Below are 21,303 nucleotides of genomic sequence, written 5' to 3'. Positions count from 1 at the left end.
GCAGACATGGGGAAAACATGCAAACTCCATACAGTCTGATTAGAGTGGTAAATGATCTTCTACTGGCGATCGACTCTGATTCCACTTCTGTGCTTCTACTCCTGGACCTCTGGCAGCCTTTGACACCATTGATCACTGTATACTTTTGGATAGATTAAATTGTAATTTTGGTGTCTCTGGCTTAGCTATCTCTTGGCTTAAGTCCTACTTATCTGGAAGAACACATTGTTTCTGCTATAATAATATATCAAAATTTTCTGACATTAAACATGGTTTGCCACAGGGCTCAGTACTTGGCCCTCTACTTTTCTCTCTTTACATTACACCTCTTGGCCAAATTATACACAGTTACGGAATAAATTTCCATTGCTATGCTGATGATACTCAGCTGTATGTGCCTATAAGGGCTGATGATCATACTCAAATCACTAACTTAGAGGCCTGCTTGGCTACTGTGAAAAACTGGATGTCTCTTAACTTCTGCTTTTAAATCCAGATAAAACTGAGATGCTAGTCATTGGCCCTGTTAGACACAGACACCAATTTGATCAAGTAATGATAACAATCGACAACTCCGTGGTTTCATAAAGTGTGGCAGCCAAAAATCTTGGTGTTACGTTTGATCCCAGCCTTTCCTTTGATAAGCACATTAAAGAAATCACCAAGACTGCCTTTTTTCATTTACGTAACATATCTAAAATTTGGTCTTTTCTCTCCATGGCTGACGCAGAGATTCTAATACATGCATTTGTTTCATCCAGACTTGATTACTGTAATGTTCTGTTCTCAGGTCTGCCACATTCTAGTAGTAAAAGTCTTCAGATGGTTCACAATGCTGCTGCTAGAATCCTAACTAAAACTAGGAAATTTGACCATATTACACCAATTCTTGCCTCCCTTCATTGGCTTCCTATCCATGTTAGATCAGAATACAAGGTGCTTCTGCTGACTTATAAAATCCTAAATGGGCTTGCTCCATCCTACCTGTCTGATCTCCTTAAACCTTACATGCCATCTCGAGCACTTTGTTCTCAAAATACAGGGCTCCTGTGTGTACCCAAAGTTAAAAAGAAGTCAGCTGGTGGCAGGGCCTTTTCCTGTCGGCCTCCATTGTTGTGGAATAACCTGCCTGCTGCCATCAGACAATCAGTCTGTTGAGTCCTTTAAATCCAAACTTAAAACTCATCTTTTTGCCTTAGTTTACAATTAGTTGCCTTTAAGTTGAGTGCTTCACAACCTGTACTGATGGCGGGTTGGTTTTCTGTCTTGATGAATTTACCAACCACTCTTCTGCCGACAAGATTGTCGAGTTTAGATTATGACGAATTTATGACTTATTTGATTATGGCTAATGACTATTGCAAACTGTTCTCTTCTCTAACATGTGTTTTCTCTCTCTCTGAATGATGTCTTCTCCTTTCTCTTTTTCTGTGTTTGAATGGTGTCGTGTGAGTCTCGCTTGCATGCATGTGCAGTCGGTTCTCCTCCCAGGTCTCCATGGTGATGGTGGCCGCCATTTGGATGCTGCCTGCCCTTCCACTCCTCACCTAAGTTTTTCTTATTACATGATGATGCTGGTCGCGTGGCTTGGGTCCTGGACTGCTCCGTTGGCACGTGGACACTGCTTGGCATCATGTTCTTCATAAATTTTATGTCCATTATAATTCTGTTATCCTCTTTCAATGTTGTATTATGTAAATTGTGTGAACACAACATCCATTGCACACTGTCCGTCTTGGGAGAGAGATCCCTCCTCTGTTGCTCTCCCTGAGGTTTCTTCCTATTTTTTCTCCCTGTTAAAGGGGTTTTTTAGGGAGTTGTTCCTTATACGATGAGAGGGTCTAAGGACAGGATGTTGTGTTGCTGTTAAGCCCACTGAGGCAAATTTGTAATTTGTGATATTGGGCTATACAAATAAAATTGATTTGATTTGATTATTTCTGTTATTTTAAAGTCTACGAAATTAGCACTGGTCCTATCACCTTATTTTGGGGTATTTTGCAAACTTGTATGCTTGGAGCACAAATGTCAGATGCTCACAAATGTACAGACACACATGCATGCACACACACACACACACACACACACAAGCATGCAAGCGTACACACAGAAGCCCATCACCTTATATTCAGCTCTGACTTTGCCTCTCTCTATAATAAGCAGAGACCTGCAGGTGACAGATAAGGCATACAATATCCGCTCTAAGCCACCCGAGCAAAGCTTTTCCTCCTTCACTTCCTCATCCTCTTCTCAGTTTTTCTACCTATCTTCCTCTCCTCAACCTCACTTCATCTTTACTCTTTTTTTTTTTGCTTCATTGTCTACATATTTGCTTCTTCTATTTGAGAAGCCACCTATTGAGAGATCAACAAACAGCCTATCTGTGGAGAAATCATCAGAACAGTTGTAGAACGGCATTCGGGTATCCCTCCCTGTAAGGTGTCGGATAATTAGATCTACACTAGCTTGCCCTTGGTTTTTTTTTATTCCCCTGGTGTTTTATTTTCCTTGACTTTGATTTTAAACTGCTTTGCACGGTTAGATACAGCCACTTTTACTGTTCATCGGAATATTTGTTGGATAATGGGTTTTTAGATGAGCAGAGAGGTGGCCAAATGGTAAACAGTGTATTGTAACAATACATAAGTGTCTATGAAGGCACTGGTCCAATCATTGCGCAGCAAGATAGAGGGAGTCGGGGTAGGAAACATGTAGGGATAAGAGAGATATATAGAAAAGAAGAAAGGAAAGCACAACATTTCAGCACAATGCAGTGAACCAGTTAGGGAGCAGTGAGGAGCAATGAATAGGAATGGATAGGAAAATGGTGGGGTAAATAGAGAGAGACAGGTGATTTGGTGAAGGGATTTAGGGATTCGGATAGAACTGAGTGAAGCGTTGAGCTAAACCAACGAGGATGGGAGTAGCATCCATTTCAAGTCAAGCCCTTCCTCTTTTCCTAAGAAAAGGTTAGGGGGAAAGGAAAGGAAGGAAAAAGAAGTAAGAAGCGTATTTATGTTTCCTCCTTCTTGGTTTGTTTACAGGGGGGGATTATGTGGGATGCAATGACAGCAGTGTCTTTGACCCCTCTCAAAAGACTTGTTGTTGCAGCTCAGCCCCAGGGTGCAGATTCTTTTGGGACCCTCATTGAGCATGCAAAAGACACTCCGCACACCCGAGCAAGCACACGCCCATACATTTGCAGACACAAAGGAACACAGAGGCACACCAAAACACATGCACGAACGCACACACAAAACATACCCTACACACGCTACGTCTCATAATCAACTTTCTGTATACCTAAACACGGAAACGTTTCTTTAAATTTATCTTTTTTATTTTTACATTTAATTTAAAAAAAATTATATTTAAGCACAAACATTTCTGGGAAACTTCAGCAAGGTCAAATATGTGATGAGTTTGAGGGCTCGATCTCACAATGCTGGGCGACACTGCTTTTTCAAAATGGGTTTGAAAGTCCTTTTAGAGTTGTTAAGAAAAGTAATTGATTTTAAAAGTAGACATCAGTGTCTTTAATTACCCATTAATTAACACCCATCACACAGAGTGTCAGAGGGCCCAATGAGACTGCAGGAGAGTCTGACAGAGATGATGATTAATTCTCACATGTCCTCGATCTCTCGGAGGCTCCCCCTTGCCTTTACTGAAGTTGTTCTGAGAAAAAGAGAGATACTGGTATGCGGTTGAAACCGAGTGCTAGAGTGTGGTTTTAGGACCTCAGATAGCTCTCAGCTGGCTTTATGTGTTTATAAAGTAAAGGCACACTTGATATGATCACAAATATCAAGAGGGTTTATCTTGGCAAAGCCTTCATGTATGTGTTTGCATGTGTCTTTGTTGTTTGGATGTACATGTGTGCATACTGTATGTGCATACAGATTTGCATATGCACATCTGCCAACCTCTACGCATTCTGCATAGTCACACCGCATTTTGAGACCAAAATACGCGACTATGAGTTGATAGTCCAAAATCCGCAAAAGAGCTGCCTTTAAAATAAATGCTTGGCCGCTCTGATGACCGAGCGGAATAAACCGCCGTTCTTGCAACCCGCTCGTCATGTGGCTGGGAGGTTCATATTCCCAGACTCGCCGTAACTGGTCACGGCCAGAGCGTCCACGGGTAAGGCATTCGTTAGGCGATCCTTGTCCGAGGGATAGTGGGTGTAAATCGGTGTAGTTTTCGGGGACTCGTCGTTCTCCAGCGACCCCTCTGGCCCATCCGGGCGCCTGCAGCCAAGCAAGCGAAAGCGTTCTCCCTACGTCTCCTTTGCGGCCTGAAGGTGATGCAATCCATGTGAGGCTTCAGCCTGTAAAATAGCGAGAGCAGCCGACACGAGTTTGAAGGAAATTGGTGTTACGACTATCTCCTTCCTGTGGAAACGTGAGCCAGGGGAGTTATTCGACAAGAGTTCCGGCCATATGCCATTGGGTTAATCGGGTGGGATAAGAGGAAACACTAGAAATAAAGTATTTAAAAAAAATGCTTGAGTGATTTTAGGCCATCATAAAACTTTTTAGTTCATTTTGGGCTTCAAACTGAATTTCTTTATATATTTTTTTACCCGATGCAAGCCTACTAACATGGTGAACAGTCATGAATCCCAATGACTGGCAGTTTTTTTTGATTTCAGTATTCAGTAAATAAGTGTTTTTTCCACAATGTACTGTGTGATATTTATTTTTCTTCAGCGTGTACTTTCGGCACGCACACAAACAAAAGAAAATTGTATGCACGTGCACACAAAAAGGACTACTCATTTTTACTCTTTAGGGTTGGCAGGTCTGCATATGTATTCTCCCAAAATGCCACAGACACATTTAAAATTCATGAATTTCATGAAAATTCTTCTATGTGGAGGCGTCCGGGTAGCGTAGCAGTCTATTCCATTGCCTACCAACACGGGGATCGGCGGTTCGAATCCCTGTGTTACCTCCAGCTTGGTCGGGTGTCCCTACAGACACAATTGGCCGTGTCTGCAGGTGGGAAGCTGGATGTGAGTATATGTCCCGCTCGCTGCACTAGCGCCTCCTTTGGTTGGTCGGGGCACCGGTTCAGGTGGAGGGGGAACTGGGGGGGAATAGCATGATCCTCCCATGTGCTACGTGCCCCTGGTGAAACTCCTCACTGTCAGGTGAAACAGAAGCGGCTGGCAACTCCACATGTATCGGAGGAAGCATGTGGTAGTCTGCACCCCTCCCCAGATCGGCAGAGGGGGTGGAGCAGTGACGGGGATAGCTCAGAAGAGTGGGGTAATTGGACGGGTACAATTGGGGAGAAAAAGGGGGAAAAGAAAAAAAGAAAAATATTTTGTTTTTAAAAAAAGATTGTCACAGTATAGCGCTCCCTTAAACAATGTGCATATTTTTTACCCTGATTAAGCTTGCTCATGCTATTCAGTCGAGGACACCTTTGTGAGAGATTCGTTTTAATCTCGGTGAGTTAAAAAAAAGGTAAATAAAATCCTTAAAAAACTGAGAAGTGGGCACATGATGTTCACAAAAGCTTTGAAAATAATTAATGCTTTCACATGATTTCACTGAACCAAAGCTTTGCTTGATTTCAACTGTCTGCCTGTGTTTACATCCCTACCCCAACATGTATGCTGTGTACATATCCCAATGTCTTGCCTTCTCTAAGGACAAATAGACTCACAGCAAGTATAAAATCCTTTCCCAGAATCACATGGTTTACAAAAGACATCCTGTGGGTATGAAAACAGGACCATATTAGCAGTTTTTTTTTGTTACAGTATGGGTCTATCACTGATCTCATCAATGTAATTACTGGCCTTCGGGTCCTCGGAGAACTGTCAGTTATAGTCCATGGGCCAGAGCCCAAAATTTCGTATTTCGGTACACTCAAGGTGGCAAAACTTACTTATAATTTTTGAAAGGATCCATGTCTGTAGATGATATTTTGGTATGATAACCATTCCTGAGTGGCAGCTGTATCACAGTTATCAGCTCATGAAGTTAACCACCCGCTAAACTAAATTGCATTTTAGACGCTGGTGCATATCCTGGTTTAGCCTCATGGTCAGGACATTTTTCAATGTTCTATAATATTGTCTTTGGTATCATTTTAAAGGGGACCTTCTTAGCTTTCATTCAAGCCCTGTCGTGGATATTTCTCACAAATATAGAGGTCACTTGAGCTCTTCAACCCGTCAATAACACACGTCTTTCGGCAATGTTCGCCTAAACTATATATTTTCTTTTAGCCCTGTGGCATCTAGGAATATCAGGGACACAAAACACAAAAACTGGAATACTCACAGGACTGTAAAGATTCAGGAAATGTATAATATACCCATACTATTTCATTGTGTGAGGTGATTGTGAACCTTAAATTAGAAGGGCATTATTACTAAGAAACTAACTAGACCAAAGCCAGTTAGTCCATGGGTCAGACCAGATATCGATATCACCCAAGGTGACACAACTTCACTGGTGCCATTTTATTTGGTACACTAACAGAAGTAAAATAATACATGATAACCTTTCCAAATGAGCAGCTATTTCATTTTTCTTTCAGGAAACCTGTTTCTGTGCCTCTCACGATTGTGTATTTGCCCAGATTTTTTACAAATATAGCATTTCAACACCCCTGGTACTGATTAGCCTAGCTTAAACTCTGGGACAGTTCTTAGTTGGCCAACAACCAAGGATAACCAGTACTGTGTACTTCCATTCATTGTGCTAAGCTAGGCTAACGTGCAGCCAGATAGCTTTCTACTAAACACATATAGAGGAAACTGGTATCTATCTTCTTGTCTCACTCTGGAGAAGATTGTAAGCTAATTTCCCATAATGTTAACATGTTCTTTTAATGTATATGTTAATATGATTAGTTAAAGTGGCTACGAGGAACTTTCATCTTGTGTTGATTTTAGCGGCCTCATGTGGACAAAATACAGCTGTTGCATAGCAACTAGGTAATGTATCTATTTGTGGCTATGTAAGATAAATAATGGTAATATGACGCTGGTGAAGCAAAGTAAACTTTGTTTTAGTAGTGTTCATACACCTAAGTTACATGTATTTGTTTGTATGTGGCAGGTGAAAACTGACTGAATATGGCCACTGGTGAACAAGCAAGTTTTTACCCAATACCAAAGCGCCCACGGGTGGAGTGCATTATCCACTGTTCTGATGATACAGATAAGCTGGTTTCACTACAAAGTGTCGACTCATGGAGAACTCTACTCAGGGCAGCTCAGATACGAAATCATGCACCAGTTTTGAAACTGGCAAAAGACATTCCTCAGGGACAGATTCCAGCAATCTACTACCACAGAAAGTGTCGCAGTATCTTCACTATGAAGCAAATTCTTGATGGCCTCCTTGCAAAAGAAAAGAAAAGTTGTGTCTCTGCTGAAGAGAAACAATCTAAGAGAGTAGCTCGACATGCTCCAAGTACATCTAGGACTTATGATGCAGAGTGCATATTTTGTCAGAAAAACAGCAAATATTCCAAGAGACAGAATACGAGAGAAGTACTGGTGCAGTGTCGAGAACTGCGAGCTGATGCAAAGATCAGGAGTGCAGCCACAAAGAAAAGGGACAGCAGAATCCTTGCCATTGTGAGTAGAGGCCTTGTAGCAGCTGAAGGGCACTACCACAGGTCATGCTATAGACTTTACACCAAAGAAGAGGTTTCCAAAGGAGAGGTTGCCAGCAATGAAGATGATGATGCTGCAGCCCAGTATGAAGCTGCTGTGAATAAGGCATACAATGAGCTGTTCCTCTTCATCAGGATGGAGCTTTTTGGCAATCCTCAAGTGATGACAATGACTGATCTCTCTTCTAGACTGGTAGCTTCAATGAACTCCCAAGGCATTGCCCAAGTCAAGGAATCAACCAAGAAGCACATAAGGCGAAACCTGGAGAGTGAGTTTGCTGGAGCCTTGCAGATATTCCCTGATGAGAAAGGAAAATTCCTCCTCTATCCCGATAACTTGTCCATGAGGGAACTTGCCAAAGAAAATCAGTCTCTCAAAAGGGAGCTGCAGACCCTGAAAAGTGTCAGTGCACAAGATGTTATAGCCAAAGCAGCCATCAAATTGAGAGCAGACATTAAAAGTCAAGATGTTCCTCAAACCTGGACGCCTGAAGTCAAACCAGAAGCAGAATGTCCTACCATTCCAGAGTCGCTCATTATCTTCCTGTACTCTCTACTCACAGGCTCAAATGATCCTGATCATGCATCCCAGAGAGTGCAGTGCCTTCTGCAGTCATTTGGCCATGACATAGTATATGCAGTGACATGTGGAAATACCAAGCCTTCCAAGCACATTGTTCTGCCATTCAGTGTCAAATCGTTGACAGGAAATGTAGAGTTGATAAACATCCTCAACCGACTTGGTCACAGTGTGTCCTATTCACAGATGGAAGAGATCAACACTGCCCTGTGTCTCCAGAAACTCTCATCATCAGGGAGTGGCATTGCCCTTCCAGCTAACATCCATCCTGGCATATTCACAACTTTAGCCTGGGACAATATCGACCGTCTTGAAGAAACTGTCAGTGGTGAGGGAACATCTCACAGAGTCAATGGGATTGCTGTGCAAGCAAAGCCAGTCAACCCACTTCCTGTCCAACCCATGCCCACTGTTCCCAAAACAAAGAAGAGAAGCATTGATGGACCCCCACCAATGTTACCAACTTACAATGCTGGACAACGGGTAGGGCCACCACAAAGCAAAAAGTCAGATGCCGATACTGCAGCCAATACTAAGCTTGCCAGAGAGAAAAACCTTCTTTGGGTCCTAGCACGCATGTCACAACAAGAAGAACAGTCAGTCAGCAGCTGGACAGGCTTCAACATCCTGACTCGAGGAGAGATGACGGTCATCCCCGACAATATAGGCTATCTGCCTACCATCAATGCTCCAGCGACACAAATGTCTACTGTCAACGAGGTGCTTAACCAGTCACTGAGCATCATGCAGTGCTTAGGCCTGAGGAAGATTGTCTGTGTCTTTGACCAAGCCCTGTATGCGAAGGCTGTCGAGATCACATGGAAACACCATGACAAGTTCCATGATATCATCGTTAGGCTTGGGGTATTCCACACCATCTGCACACTGCTGGCAATAATAGGAAAGCGTTTCAAAGATGCTGGACTCAAAGACCTCTGCATTGAGTCTGGCATGATTGCAGAAGGCTCAATTGCTGGTGTTATGGATGGCCGCAAGTACAACAGGGCAGTGCGACTACACAAGCTCCTGTATGAGGCTCTCATGCGACTGACTGAATGAGACACTGAACACCATTGACAGCCTTGGGAAAGAAGTCTCACAACATGCTTTGAAGGAGGTCCTCGAAAACAGCTCTTGTACACGCATCATGGATCTATTTGAAGTCTACCGTGAGTTACTTAGAGGTGGAAACGGCAGCCTCTCGAACTTCTGGATGTCCTATTTGGACATGGTTGAAATCTTGTTGGGGCTCATCCGAGCATCCAGAGAGGGAGACTGGATGCTACACTTGGCTAGCATTCGAGCAATGATCCCATGGTGCTTTGCTTATGACAGGATGAATTATGCACGCTACCTCCCCTACTACTACGCCCAGATGTCTGAGCTGCCCATCACACACCCAGATGTGTACACAGAATTCATGGAAGGAGGCTTCTCAGTCCAACTGGGCTCCACCAATCCCTTTGGCCGAATCCCTGTTGACCAAGCTATAGAAGAAACGGTGAACAAAGACACCCAAACAGCTGGAGGGACAAAGGGATTCAGCTTGAAGCCAGGAGCTGTGACCAAATATTATCTCACAGCTGAGTATAGAAGCATGTACCTCAGACAGCTGAGAGACCTGACAGGTCAAGGCAGGTGCAAATGGTCTCATCCAGATCTACAGAGTCCAAGGATCAAGAGAGATGAAGCAGATGTCCAGTCTCTCATGGACCTTATGGAGAATAACTGGCTCAATCCTATGTCCCCTGATGAGATTGATTTGGTTAGCCTCTCCACTGGCAACATGGCTCCACCTGATGTGACCATAGATCTCTTGAGAGCTCTTGAGAAAGGAGAAGAGGCCTACCAAGCATTCCAGCAAACAAGGTTAGATGCAGACCCACCACCTGTGAAATTCCACGACAAGATGACCAAGCAAAGTCTGAAAACATTCTCCAATGTCAGCACAAAACAAGCTCATGGAAAGAAAGCACAGGATGTGGTTCTGAAGGCAGATAGAAACCTTTTCAGTCACATGATCCTGGTGGCTGAAAGCAGGAAGGTGAATCTGAAGGATGTCCTTGCCTACCCATTGGGCCCACTACCATGGGCACTGGCAAGTGCTGATGGGTCCTTACGAAAAACAAACAAGGCTGCACTTGCCAGAGAGCTTGAAAAGAATGTATCTCCTGCAGAAGACATCCCAATCCCATCTACTTCCATCATTGATGGGATGAGCCTGGTCCAAAAAATGAATGGCAACAACAAAACCTTTGCACAGGTGGCAGATTCAGCCTTGACCCAGGTCCTCCATGAGAGAGCACAGAGTGGGAGGATTGATGTTGTTTTTGATGTCTATCACCAGACTTCGATCAAAGATGCTGAACCGGGGTGGAGACATCACTCTCCAGTACAAGAATCTTGCAGGGGCACACCACGTCCAGCAGTGGAGAAAATTTCTGTGCAGTTCCTCCAACAAGACCAGTCTCATCAAGTTTCTGGTGGAAGAGTGGAAACTCCCACGATACAGAGCTATGTTGCATGGCAAGGTGTTGTACATGACCTGTGAGGAAACCTGCTACAAGTTGACAGAAGATGGGTGTGAGGAAGCAGCAGAACTGCACTCCACACATGAAGAAGCTGACACCCGTCTGCTCCTGCATGCATTGCATGCAGCAAATGCGGGCTCAAAGTCAGTTATCATCACAGCTGAGGACACTGATGTCATGGTGCTTTGTCTTGGCTTCCAGAAGGACATTACCTGTCCCATCTACCAGAAGTGTGGGACTCAGAACCGCACACGGTTTGTCGACATCACCAAACTGGCAAGTTCACTTGGAGACAGCATCTGTGACAGCCTAATTGGCTTACATGCCTTCACAGGCTGCGACACTGTCAGTGCATTCGCTGGTCGAGGGAAGCTGAATGCCCTGAAGGTAGTGAGAAAGCACACTTCCTGCCAAGAGACTTTTAGTCAACTGGGACAGACATGGAATGTAAGTGATGAGCTGTTCCAGAAAATTGAGCAGTTCACCTGTCGGATGTATGTTGCTAATAGCAGCACTGCTGAGGTGAACAAACTGCGTTACCAGCTCTTCTGCACCAAAAGGGGAGAGGTTGAGTCCAGCCAGCTGCCACCATGTAGAGACTGTCTCTTTATGCATGTTCAACGAGCCAACTATCAGGCAGCAATATGGAAGTGCTGTCTGCAGGCTCACCCTGTGGTGCCAAGCCCTACTGAGTATGGATGGACAGACGATGAAGGCAAGCTGGCCATTTACTGGATGCGCTCCCCACCTGCACCAGATGTGGTCTTGGAAATGCTAACATGCAAGTGTGTGCATTCATGCAAAATGCCAAGCTGCATGTGCCTGTCAAATGGACTTCCATGCACAGACATGTGCAGGTTACAGACCTGCAGTAACCAAAAACAGCAGGATGGTCCAGAACTGGACTTTGAACTTGGGGAGTCAGATGATGAGAGAAACGAGCAGTTTGATGAATGACAGTGTGATGATTCTGATGGTATTACTGTGGTAGTAGTCTATTGATGCACAGGATGTTGATTCTGGACTTGGTTACCCAGAGCTTGATAACAATAATGTAACCATATTCACATACACCCATTACCCTACCCATTACCATTACATATACCCACTAATGATATGGGATTACATGTATCATTGACTAAGTATATGTAAATGTCAATGTTGTTTAAAATATTAAAATAGTTCATTACCTCACTATGGCATTCCTTTTTATCATGTATTTTGATTGTGTATTTAAACAAATGTATAGAGACCAGTTTGTGACCTAACTGGCTTTGGTCTAGTTCTCATTTAAGGCTCACAATCACCTCACACAATGAAATAGTATGGGTATATTATACATTTTCTGAATCTTTACAGTCCTGTGAGTATTCCAGTTTTTGTGTTTTGTGTCCCTGATATTCCTAGATGCCACAGGGCTAAAAGAAAGTATATAGTTTAGGCGAAAATTGCAGAAAGATGTGTGTTATTGACGGGTTGAAGAGCTCAAGTGACCTCTATATTTGTGAGAAATATCCACGACAGGGCTTGAATGAAAGCTAAGGAGGTCCCCTTTAAAATGATACCAAAGACAATATTATAGAACATTGAAAAATGTCCTGACCATGAGGCTAAACCAGGATATGCACCAGCGTCTAAAATACAATTTAGTTTAGCGGGTGGTTAACTTCATGAGCTGATAACTGTGATACAGCTGCCACTCAGGAATGGTTATCATACCAAAATATCATCTACAGACATGGATCCTTTCAAAAATTATAAGTAAGTTTTGCCACCTTGAGTGTACCGAAATATCGTCTGGCCCATGGACTATTAGCCAATTAAAGCATGGAGGTCGAAAGAGAGAGGGCTAGGACCGTCTACACTGTCAACACATCAACAGCAAATATCAGCCATGCTTCTGATTGGTTAAGATGCGGCCACCTACTCAGCATGGTCCCAACATCTGCTGGATAAATTGCGGCCCCTTTTTTCTTTCTTCCAGAGAATGTTATTGACTAGCCGAGTTCTTTTGTACATTTGACGAAACCATTTATAAGAATAGGTCTTGCTTTTAGGATTCCTGTTGAGGGAATTGGGGTTATCATTACAAGCCTACCCAACCGAAAAAGAAACAAAGCTGTCCTGATTTATTTATGTATGCATCATTGTGGATTTATTCATGTAGGTATCTACTGTATGTATATGTTGAGTTTATTTATATTCCCATCCCCCTGATATCGTTCATTCCTTGGGTACATTCAGCACAACACATAACAATGAGTAGTTTTAACTTCCTAGTTTGTGTTTGAGCCCTTTTCTCTCTGAGATTTCAACCCCCCCCCCCATTTTAAACTCCGGGGGCTGCACCCCTCCTATGGAAAGTAATCTGCAGCTTTCTGTTTGTTATATCTGCCTAACGCTGTAAGAACTACTGGATAAATCCATCAGCATCTATTGTTTTGCGTAAGCACTATGTATGTATTTGGCTACCTGTCTTTACAGCTCAGCCATTCAAAGGGCTAATAACAGCAGTGATTCAGCCAGGTCTGTATTTACAGTAATGATCCCTGTACATCTGGCAATAAATACAACCTCACCCTTAGCATCCTCGGTAAACTAGACATAAGTGTACAATGTCAGTCTGACATATAGACAGAATGAAATATGCCATAGTGATTAAAAGTCTCTCAGCCAGTGTTAAGTGTTGGTATCCTTTTGGCAAAGTAATAGCTTTTCAAACAGCCATGTCCTCTCCCATTGATTTCTGCCATGCTTTGGGACCGGAGAATATAGATGCCGTAGATTAAAATGACAAGTTAATCCATATGCCTTTTTTTGTGGTTGAGCTGTGTGTGAGGCTGAGATGTCGGTCTGTCCATGCCCCTTGTCATTAGCACTGAGAGAGCTAGCAGAGACCGAGAGAACGGTGTCGGTGGGAGTATGAAATGGCCGGGGAATATAATGGCAGTAGACTGAGATGTGGGAGTAGAATGTAATGGTGCCAGTTTATCAGAGCCAACGCACACTTGACAAGTGCAAATAGGGGAGGTTGCACATGTCACCGCCCATGGATTTGGATTCAGGAAAAGTTTTGACTTTCTGCTTTTGACGTTCAAAGAAATGTTTGCAACCAAGTAGTGATGGACCTTGAGGAGCGCAAGGCAGTTGGCAAGATGTTTACTATTTACTGCATTTGGCAGTATTGGAGAGTCAGGTCGGAATTGCTTTTTTTTTCCCTCTGTATTTCATTTATAGTTATATAAAGTTCTGGGTTCAGGTATTCCTCTACACAGCAAGTGAAGGAAGTAAACTTATTGCCAGAAAGTTTGGCTAAAGCATTTGAAAATGTCTTTACTTTTTAAAATCTTGTGCCGATGGTAAAGGTGTGGATGTGAAATTGGTTGCTGAAATATGCCTTTGGATGTGCTACTGTAGTATTATGTCTGGTGTATGCTGTCTGTGTATTCATTAGGGTTGAATCCATCTCCTCCAGTGTTTCTCGTTGACTCTTATGCTATCCAACCTTCACCCCATCCCACCAGTACAAAGAGCCCTCTAAACCTCATCAAGACCGTCAGTCTTCATGGAGCCCCTGTTGTTTAAAGGCCTCAGTGCCCAGAGAAGGGGTCCCCTCCTGGAGCCTCAGTCTGCATGAATCACCCATGTGCCTGAATCAGGACCAGTCATCTATTGCTCTCTCCTAGCTCTCTGATATTAACAATCGCTCCCTCCTACATCTAACCTCATTCAGTCACCATGGTGACGATGGTCAAGTGAGGACCTGTGCCCACAGACTTGAAGAGGAATTTTGGCCAGGACAAAAGCACTACTGTTCAAATTTATGTGCTTGGAGTTGTAATTGGAGATTGGAGTGTGTGTGTGTGTGTGTGTGTGTGTGTATTATCAAGGACAGAGACAGCACTCATAAATGCACAAACACAAACATACATATACTACTTGGACTGCAGCCAGATACCAATTTCCATATTTACGTAGCCATTTAATCATGGGTTGTTCCTTTGGTCTCATTTTGGGCACACAACTTCCAAAAGCAGGTTTTTTAACAAGAAGTATTGTAATGCAAAAGTCAGTCTTGACCATATTGGCTTGAGCCATGATGACAACCCGCAAGTGAAAACCTTTGAATTGTGGTTTACTGTCGTGAGTTTAATCCATTGGATTATTTAATTTACACCATAAAGTGTTAAACCCTAAATATGATCAGGATGCATACATAATAAAATATGATCAGGATGCATACATAATAAAACAAGATGGCTGTTATGCAACTTCTTCCTTTTATGAGCATTAGATTTGCATTATAGTGTGTTGTGTCTGGCCTCTCCTACAACATTCCTCTGCTCCATTGGGACTTGGCTTCAAAGATGTGCCCCCTCTTGGCCCCCTGGTACACACTCATCCACACTCATTGGCTGGCAGCAGAAAAAAGGTGAAACCACAATGCATAGTGCATATTTCTCCTGGGTGTTTCAATAGGGCTTAGTAAGAATGGTCTCCTTCTCATTCTCTCTCTGTCTCTCTCTGTCTGTCTGTCTGTCTGTCTCTCTCTGTTTCTCTCTCTCTGTCTCTCCCTCTCTCTCTCTCGCTCTCTCTTTCACTTTCACTCTCTACATCTCGGACTTTTGCATTTTTCAGCCTTTTGCTTCTGCCTCAACCCTGCTCACACTACATCGTCCTTAATAAAGAGCGAGCGTAGCGGTCTTGCAACGTGAAAACATCGATAAAACCAATTGGGTCATCTTTGTTTTACACTAACGGACAAAAGAAATGAACAGGGTTGTCATGGCTGCACTGGTACGATACGCCAGCCAGTCACTCATCATCCCAGCTTTGATTGTCAGTCACCGTAAATGGTGTGGTGGCAGATATTTGAGCAGTTTTTAGCGAATGACTATTGAGTAAATAAAGTATGAAATCAAAGTATTGGGTTCCTCTTTAGTTTTGCATTGTAGATTTTTTTTTTATCTGTTTGCTCTTCATGAACATCAGAGATGCTATCAGGGATTACGTGCATGGAATTCAATTCAGCAGTATTTTGTTTTACCATATTACAATTTCTTAAGGCGTGTCTCATGCACCAATCCATAAGTAGCATACGCTGTCAGTAGCATTACAGCGATGGGGTCAGCCTTAGTAAATCATGGCATGTCTCAGAACAGGTATCACGGTGATTTAGTGGATACACATCCTGTGGCGTTAGATCACTGTTTTCACGGGAGTAACATGGTGATACATCGTGTGTGCATAACCAATTCTGGCTGTTTTAGCACCAAGCAGAGAGGGTGTTTAGTATGTGGATAAAACTTACTGGCTACATTTAATCTTATCAGTGTACATTCAGCAATAAATCCCTAAATATCATCTCCGTTGCCTGAGGAAAAACACTTAAACCCCATGGTGAATTGCTGTTGGGTCTGCTAGACCAGTTTAGGCTGGCAATATTCTAACTTAATTGTCACCACCCAGTGCATCTATCTACAGGGGAGACACCCCCCCCCCACTACTGGAAACCATACAATACACACATGATTTATCCATGGTGTAGATTTAAGTCAGGGACTTGTATTTGTAATTGCCATGGTATGAAATTCCCTGTAATCGTAACCTGAAGGCAGTACAATGCAGTTCTGTCTGTATACTGATTTGATAATTAACTAAATTATTTACGGCTCTGCCCAGTAAACGATAGGCAAGTGTGTCTGTCAGCCCGTGATAATAATGGGCCAGGTTTATTTTCCGCTGACATCACATGTGTGCATTCATCCATGATATGGTGTAAGCTGAAGGCATTAGGCCTCCATAAAGAGCGGTGGAAATTATATAGATTAGGTGGGATGTGGATGTAAGTTTATGAGATGACAGGGGTGTCATGGGATTGAGGGTGTATGTTTTTTTTTGTGTCGGTGTATGTACTGGGGGAATATGTGTTGGTGTGTATTTGTGTATCCATCAGGGAAATGCAGAAGGAGAAAATGCTTAAGTGGAACAAAGAGCGCCCTGGAGAGCGAGAGAAAAAGAGTGATTGCGTGTCAGAGTGTGAGAGATAGAAATGTGAGCGGACCGACTGGGGGTGAGGCTGGGCTGGGGGATATGGGATGAAAAAGAGCGAAATGTGAATACAATGAAAACGGGGGAGCGGAAGAGTGAGGGAGAGTGTGAGAGAGAGAGAGAGAGAGAGAGAGGGGGGGGGGAGGGCACTGATGGAGACGGAGAGGCGGGGTGGTTGGGGGATTAGGGAGAGTGGCAAAGCCATTGAGAAAGCAGATAAAACCCTCTGGATTCATTGTGCAGTGAGAGACAGGGTATCGGGGGGAATACGGGTTAGAGGAAAGAGACAGGGAAATGGAAGGAGAGGAAAGGGGTCATGGGTGAAAGCAGAGTGAGCAAAATTACTGGAGGGAAACTACCGAGCGAGGGGGGGGGGGGAGTCAACCGGGGGGAGGGGGGTAAGAAGTGAGGGTGATGCCTCAGATAAATGGAGGCAAGCAAGCAGAGAGAGCGAGAGAAAGAGAGAGAGAGAGAGAGAGAGACACCTCAGGGAGATGGGCAGCAGAGGTAAGAGGAGACGAGGGAGGAACACGGTAACAAAGAGATGGAAGGAACGAGCGAGGGATCACGAGGGAACAGAGGTAGTGTGTGGAGGCTCTAAGAACTGAATAAAACAAAGGAAGCAGCTTGGACAAAAAAGAGGGGAGAGAAAGTAAGAGGACAAACATGGAAATGAACAGCAGAAAAAGAATGGAGGGTGACCGGATGGGCAGAGGGAGGGGAGAAAAAGAAAGGACAGGATATGAGATTTTTAAGGGTTCTTGTCCCTGGAGCTCAGAGGATTGAATAGGAGGCCTGGATTAGCCACTGCAGCGAAACACTGCTCTCGTTAGGTTTATTTACTGGACTCTTTTCTCTCTACACTTTTCTTTCTCACTGCCGCTCCCCGGCTTGCTTGTTCTCTCTCTTTTTTGCCTCTCCTCCATTTTATCTCTGCTCGTATAATGTCAAACCTCCATCCAAATTCTTTCACTTTTATGAATTTTCTAACAGGGCTTTTTGCTCCAGTCTTCACTGTTTTGTCATCAATTCTCCTTCCTAGACCTTCATCTCACCTCCTTGTACCTCCCTGTCTTGTCTCCTCTCTTCTCGACTTCTTCCCTCTCTTCTCTGCTCTCATCTTCTGGCAGTCCTGTGGTGGCTTTGTTCAGAGTGACGAGCCTTAAACACAACTCTTCGACGAGAGATTGTTTTTAGCCTCTTTGTTGTGTTTTATACTTGTTTTATCCCCTCAAATACCTTCTTTCTTATCTCCCCTCTTTTTCTTCCTCACTATTGCCCATACCATGTATGGTACAATACTATTGACACCCACAAGCAAGAAGCAGGTTGAAAATATGCTGCAGATCGAAAGGGCGGGCACAATGGAAAGTGAGAAAGAGAGAGAAAAAAAGAACATAATAACAGCAGCCAATTGTCTTTGTACATTTTACCTTTGGTCCTTTTCTCTCTAAGCAGCTTTGTTTTGTGGGTATGACATGCAAAAAGAAAATGCATGTCTGCCTGCAGAAGAAATATGGCTAAATGACTGCATTGTTATGTGGGCTGTAGGGCAGCGAGAGCTGCACTGTTGAGAGAAAGAGAGATATTAACATTTTCTCAAAGCAAAGTGAGGACTTTATTGCTTCGATCAGCTACATAACCCATCAGTACTGATTGCACATACACAAAACCATTGGTGAAATTTCCCTTTAATGACGTGAATTGTTTTATGATGTGTGTATAGTCGGTATAGTGATAGCCAATGCAGAAGTCCCTCATTGTGTCTCTATCCTTCATCAAACCCGAAATAGCACTGCCATAGCTACGCTGATTATCACCCCCTCTGCCTGCTGAGAAGAACAGAACAAATTTGATTTGTTTTGATTCAAAATTATTCCTATTGTGGATGACTGGAGCAACAGGGGAGTGGCAGTGCACTGCTCTGCTTTCTCATGCAATGGCTCCATTTAGAAAAAGGTACATCACGGGGCATCGGGGTGGCGTGGCGGTCTATTCCGTTGCCTACCAACAAAGGGATCGCCAGTTCAAATCCCTGTGTTACCTCTGGCTTGGTTGGGCGTCCCTACAGACATAGTTGGCCATGTCTGTGGGTGGGAAGCTAGATGTGGGTATGTGTCCTGGTCGCTGCACAAGCGCCTCCTCTAGTCGGTCGGGGCGCCTATTTGGGGGGGAGGGGGAACTGGGGGGGAATAGTGTGATCCTCCCACGCGCTACGTCCCCCTGGTGAAACTCCTCACTGTCAGGTGAAAAGAAGCGGCTGGTGACTCCACGTGTATCAGAGGAGGCATGTGGTAGTCTGCAGGATTGGCAGAGGGGGTGGATCAGCGGCCGGGAGGGCTCAGAAGAGTAGGGTAATTGGCCAATTACAACTGCGGAGAAAAAGGTGAAAAATTAAAAAACAAGTACATCATAGTGGTCACATCTGTAAGTCAATTATTAAATAATGAGATATTTCTGTACTCAGTGTGATATGGGCACATCAGGTAATTTCAGCAAACTTGCTGACTGCTGAACTAGTTGGCCCCAGTCATGTATTAAACCACATGTTAACTACACACCAATCACAATTGCCCTTCCTTAAGAGTGGGCTATTTAACCAGGGAAAAAAAACAGTTTGTGCTCCTTACGTATGCCTATGCCATTCCTATTATGTTTGGTTTGTTTCCACTCAACCTCCTCCACCCCACCTGCCACCTGTTTGGATCTGCTCAATTTACTGTACGGGGTATTGTGTGCTATTGGTGGATCCATTAATCACCAGAGCTCGTAGTCATACTGCCACTTTAATCCAATGAAATATATACTTCAAGTAGGTGAGTGAGTTGTCCTAGTCACAAGGTTTGTCTGTTCCAAAAGCAGAGTGATCATAAGAAATTCTTATTGAAAGAGAAATGGTTTTGTTTCATATCTTATTTGCATGTGCACGTTAGTATATAGTATATAGTTAGTATATAATGCATCTGTTGTGTGTGTTCTGTCCTGGAGTGTTTATGTCAGCGGGTATGTTCACCGTACATCTGTGTTGAACATAAGTGAATCTAAGCATCCTTTGAGGAAGAATATAAACTTTTATTCACTGCTAAGCAGCCAAACACTTCACATTTCTGAGACATTAATTTTCGACCGGGCAATCCGGTTCTCAAATCACTTCTCTGGGTCCGGTCAGAGAAGTCAAACCGCATGTCTAAAAGTTTGTTTTTTATCCAAAACCAAAACCTACAATGCATATGGCCCCATGTGTGTGTACAAATGTGTTCTTACACACACATGGAATTGTTTAGTGCTGAAGGTTGTCTCAGAGACCAGTGTAGAACCTGGGTAACCCCTGAATTTAGACACCGATTGGTTAACGCTGATGTCTTTGCAAGTCTGGGTGATTGCTCGCTGCCAAAGGTCAAGTCAAGTCAATCTTATTTGTATAGCCCAATATCACAAATTACAAATTTGCCTTAAGGGGTTGTAGAGGTAGACAATAGATATTGGAGGGGTTACAAATAATCATCTGGCTTTGCTTCTGACCGTCAGACAATCTTGAGAGCTAAAAAAAAATTGTAAGAACAAAAGCGTGTACGACCAAATTTGTACGATTGATGAATGAGGCCCATTGACTATAGATGGCCATTTTTTGCACAGTTTTTCATACTTTTTATTGGTTTTACACATTCCTTTATTCTCTTCAACCCCCCCCCCCTTTTTCCCCCCAATTGTATCCGGCCAATTACCCCATTCTTCCCAGCTGTCCTGTTCACTGCTCCACCCCCTCTGCTGATCCGGGGAGGGCTGCAGACTTCCACATGCCTCCTCCGATACATGTAGAGTCGCCAGCCGCTTCTTTTCACCTGACAGTGAGGAGTTTCATCAGGGGGATGTAGCACGTGGGAGGATCATGCTATTCTCCCCCAGTTCCCCCTCCACCTGAACCGGTGCCCCGACCAACCAAAGGAGGCGCTAGTGCAGCGAGCAGGACATATACTCACATCCAGCTTCCCACCTGCAGACACGGCCAATTGTGTCTGTAGGGACACCCGACAAAGCTGGAGGTAACACAGGGATTCGAACCGCCGATCCCCGTCTTGGTAGGCAATGGAATAAACTGCTACGCTACCCGGACGCCCCCGTCATACTTTCTATTGTTTTTTCGCATTAGTTTATTTATTCTGTTCGATTCTTTGCATTTTTTTTTTCATGCAGTTTTTTTTCTGCTTTTTGCATTACTGATCTCATCCCTAAAACTGATACATGAACATACAAACCCTGCACGCCAACTACCATTTTCACTAGAATGATATCATATAATTCCCTCCAGCAATGGGTGATGCTTAGCTGTATGCTGCATTATTAATTAAATGGGCTTAAAGAACTCACTACCATCTGCCATTAGCAGCCAGAGCTTGATGTCTTGTCTGGGTTTGTATGGAGAGTTTCTGTGTTGCAGAAGACCAAACGTGTATCCCTGAGACTAGCTGACAGGGTCATCAATAAATGTGTGGA

At 43.7% G+C, this 21,303-nt stretch overlaps 1 protein-coding gene across 1 annotated transcript in view; it reads left to right on the top strand.

Moving 5' to 3' along the window:
- ldlrad3 (low density lipoprotein receptor class A domain containing 3) overlaps positions 1–21,303 on the top strand; it is a 115,323-nt gene that overhangs the window by 65,862 nt on the left and 28,158 nt on the right. The gene's annotated exons all lie outside the window — the stretch shown is intronic.

This window comes from Lampris incognitus, chromosome 6, assembly GCF_029633865.1.
Source record: "Lampris incognitus isolate fLamInc1 chromosome 6, fLamInc1.hap2, whole genome shotgun sequence".
In the NCBI taxonomy this organism is placed as follows: domain Eukaryota; kingdom Metazoa; phylum Chordata; class Actinopteri; order Lampriformes; family Lampridae; genus Lampris; species Lampris incognitus.
Note: the sequence above shows the minus strand (reverse complement) of the source record. Positions and strands in the feature narration are given on the sequence as shown.